The 4,338-nt window shown below is 53.3% G+C and overlaps 1 protein-coding gene across 2 annotated transcripts in view; it reads right to left on the reverse strand.

Annotated features, from left to right (window-relative positions):
- Nucleotides 1-3,870, reverse strand: part of CENPK (centromere protein K) — a 67,268-nt gene extending 63,398 nt beyond the window's left edge. Inside the window, exon 1 of one of the 2 annotated variants that reach the window (XM_085851987.1) lies at nucleotides 3,601-3,846. The gene's annotated coding sequence lies outside the window, so the exon portion shown is untranslated. Of the gene's footprint in view, nucleotides 1-3,600 lie in introns of both variants that reach the window. The other variant, XM_085851986.1, reaches the window with a different exon arrangement.
- Nucleotides 3,871-4,338: the final 468 nt, after the last annotated feature.

The following is a 4,338-nucleotide window of genomic DNA, read 5'->3' on the forward strand; positions in this document are numbered from 1 at the left end:
GTGCGTGCGTGCGTGCGTGCGTGCGTGCGTCGTCGATTGATATCTTCATGTGAAGTTTTCTGTTCTCAAAGTTTTGTGTGGAGGGCTCTCTTCAGGATCGTCGCTGAGCCCTGGACAGCTTCCAACTGCAGTTCGTTTGTTATAATATAATATTCCCAGCGATGGGTTTTAACATCTCTGTGAGATTCTTTGTCATCATTCCCGTCGCTCCAACTTTGGCATTCTTCAGCTTCCAGGATCTTTTCACTTCATTCTTGAGGTTTAGGTGTTTGGCCATTTTCTTGATTTATGCATTGTTTCTTCCAAAATCACCGGTATTAACACCTCACTTTGCAAAGCCTTCTCTCTCTTCTTTGTACCTTAGCATGATATCTGGTCGCAATGCTTTGTTTGATGTTCTCGCTTGATGGGATCATTAGGTCGTACATGTGCGGTACTTCCATGTTTTTGGTTAATGTTCCCACAAATTCTCTGGAACTGGAATATCAAAGTTTTTGCAGATGTTCCAGCGGATTACATTATAAACTCTGTTGTGTTGTGTGTACAGCTGAGATTGTTGGTTTGCGGGCGCCAGCAGTGAACACTATTTTCGTTGCGTCTGTGTGTCTGTCTGTATGTTTGTGACTCTCTCTCCAGAGCATAGCTCCGTGACGTTTGATGCGATCTTGATGAAACTTGGACACAAGCTAGATATCATGGTCTAGTTGTGTCTTTTTGTATGAGGGGCGCCCCACGCCCCTTGTGGGCGGAGCCACGCCCACTTGAACTTTTTATTTTTTTCTCTCGATTTTTTCACGCAATTTCATTTCCTAGAAGCTGTGCGAAATGTCTATACGTACAACATTAAAAATCCGATTTGATTTGGTCAATTTTGATGGAAGAGATAGGTTTTTATGGTAGGGCTTCCTCAAAAGCTTCCACAAACTCAATTGTATCTATCGTGGCATTGTTCAATAATTCCCGCGAACCATCGTCGCCTCCTGGCTAGTGTTTATTATTAGTGTTAGGTCATCAAGCATAAGATCATTCACTCTCTTTGCTAACCCCACCCTACCCCATCACCAATGTCTTTTTTATATTTTTTAGTCTTCCCCCCCTTTCCACCACTCTGTCTGTCTATCTGTCTGTCTGTCTGTCTCTGTCCCCTCCTCCAAAAAAAATGCAGCACTCTCCTCCCACACCTGTCGCTCTCTCGCTGTGTGTCTCCGTTTCGTGAGGCATTGCTCTCCCCCCCTTCCTCAATCTTCTGCCCATACTCCTCGCTTTATTCTCATTCTCTCCACCCCCCTCTCCTTCACACACCCCTCCCCTTAACACCCCTCCCCTTCACACCCCCTCTCCTCCACACCCCTCCCTTCACACCCCCTCTCCTACACACCCCTCCCCTTCACACCCCATCTCCTCCACACCCACTCTCTCCTCCACACCAACTCTCTCCTCCACACCAACTCTCTCCTCCACACCCACCCTCTCCTCCACACCCACCCTCCCATTCACCCCCCTCTCCTCCACACCCACCCTCCCATTCACCCCCTCTCCTCCACACCCACCCTCCCATTCACCCCCCTCTCCTCCACACCCACCCTCCCATTCACCCCCCTCTCCTCCACACCCACCCTCCCATTCACCCCCCTCTCCTCCACACCCACCCTCCCATTCACCCCCTCTCCTCCACACCCACCCTCCCATTCACCCCCTCTCCTCCACACCCACCCTCCCATTCACCCCCTCTCCTCCACACCCACCCTCCCATTCACCCCCTCTCCTCCACACCCACCCTCCCATTCACCCCCCATTCACCCCCTCTCCTCCACACCCACCCTCCCATTCACCCCCTCTCCTCCACACCCACCCTCCCATTCACCCCCCTCTCCTCCACACCCACCCTCCCATTCACCCCCTCTCCTCCACACCCACCCTCCCATTCACCCCCTCTCCTCCATACCCACCCTCCCATTCACCCCCTCTCCTCCACACCCACCCTCCCATTCACCCCCTCTCCTCCACACCCACCCTCCCATTCACCCCCTCCTCCACACCCCCTCTCCTCCACACCCACCCTCCCATTCACCCCCTCCTCCACACCCACCCACCCATTCACCCCTCCTCCTCCACACCCACCCTCCCATTCACCCCTCCTCCTCCACACCCACCCTCCCATTCACACCCCTCTCCTCCACACCCACCCTCCCATTCACCCCCCTCCTCCACACCCAACCTCCCATTCACCCCCTCCTCCACACCCAACCTCCCATTCACCCCCCCTCCCATTCATCCCCCTCCTCCACACCCACCCTCCCATTCACCCCCTCCTCCACACCCACCCACCCATTCACCCCTCCTCCTCCTCCACACCCACCCTCCCATTCACCCCTCCTCCTCCACACCCACCCTCCCATTCACCCCCTCCTCCACACCCACCCTCCTCCTCCACACCCACCCTCCCATTCACCCCCCTCCTCCACACCCACCCTCCTCCACACCCACCCTCCCATTCACCCCCCTCCTCCACACCCACCCTCCCATTCACCCCCTCCTCCACACCCACCCTCCCATTCACCCCCTCCTCCACACCCACCCTCCCATTCACCCCCTCCTCCACACCCACCCTCCCATTCACCCCCTCCTCCACACCCACCCTCCCATTCACCCCCCTCCTCCACACCCACCCTCCCATTCACCCCCTCCTCCTCCACACCCACCCTCCCATTCACCCCCTCCTCCACACCCACCCTCCCATTCACCCCCTCCTCCACACCCACCCTCCCATTCACCCCCTCCTCCACACCCACCCTCCCATTCACCCCCTCCTCCACACCCACCCTCCCATTCACCCCCTCCTCCACACCCACCCTCCCATTCACCCCCTCCTCCACACCCACCCTCCCATTCACCCCCTCCTCCACACCCACCCTCCCATTCACCCCCCTCCTCCACACCCACCCTCCCATTCACCCCCTCCTCCACACCCACCCTCCCATTCACCCCCCTCCTCCACACCCACCCTCCCATTCACCCCCCTCCTCCACACCCACCCTCCCATTCACCCCCTCCTCCACACCCACCCTCCCATTCACCCCCTCCTCCACACCCACCCTCCCATTCACCCCCTCCTCCACACCCACCCTCCCATTCACCCCCCTCCTCCACACCCACCCTCCCATTCACCCCCTCCTCCACACCCACCCTCCCATTCACCCCCTCCTCCACACCCACCCTCCCATTCACCCCCCTCCTCCACACCCACCCTCCCATTCACCCCCTCCTCCACACCCACCCTCCCATTCACCCCCTCCTCCACACCCACCCTCCCATTCACCCCCTCCTCTACACCCACCCTCCTCTACACCCACCCTCCCATTCACCCCCCCTCCTCTACACCCACCCTCCCATTCACCCTCCCTCTTCCACACCCACCCTCCCATTCACACCCCAGTTTGCAAAGCGACGGGCTGTATTTGCTTGTATTTAATAATTCATTGCAAAGAAAGACAGTCTCTCTGACCTCCCTCACCCGCCAACGAGAATCGTCGGTCCACTTCAAACACGAGACTCGAGGCTCATAGACCATGAAAAAACAAACGACAACGTTTAACTCACCAACACCCATGGAGCCTTCCTCTGCTTCACCATGAATGAATGCACCGGATTCGTCCGCTGAACCGATCAGTCGGCAAAACTTCCAACTATCAGGACGAGCCGCCAGCGAGCTGTTCACGATTCCCGCCTCAAGTACAGTTTCGAGATTCTTCTTCCTCAAAAAAAAAAAAATTCTTTAACGTCCGTCAACTTTTATCAACTTACTTTTTCTTAACACGTCATCATAGCGAACTGGAACTGCTTCATAATATCAAAAATTACTGTGAAGTTGATGAAAATTATTTAATTGCACAAGTTTGTTTATATATATACACATCGACATCATTGATTTTAAATCTTGAAGTTTCAGGAAATTACATATATATGTATATATATATATATATATATATATATATACAGTATATACAGTATATACAGTATATATTGAAAAGGAGATGATGGAATTGATTGGCATATTAAATCATGATGACAATTATAACGAGTGCTGCGATAGTTTATGACATAAAACATCAATATGAACTGTTGATGGAGTTCAATGAACACACAGGATCGTTGACTGGTGTATTCAGTGAAATTTATCTTCTTCACTTCAAATTTTGAGCCTCGATGTTCAATTTCTTGCTTTGAATGCCGTCGTGTCTCCACCCGTTTTTTAACACACGAATATACAGTACAGTATATGTATTGAAGATTGAGTGGTAAAGATAAAAACCAACAAACGTGGTGTCTTTATACACA

The sequence above is a fragment of the Eptatretus burgeri genome, chromosome 13 (genome assembly GCF_056783735.1).
Source record: "Eptatretus burgeri isolate ZD-2024b chromosome 13, Ebu_testis_v1, whole genome shotgun sequence".
Taxonomy (NCBI): Eukaryota; Metazoa; Chordata; class Myxini; order Myxiniformes; family Myxinidae; genus Eptatretus; species Eptatretus burgeri.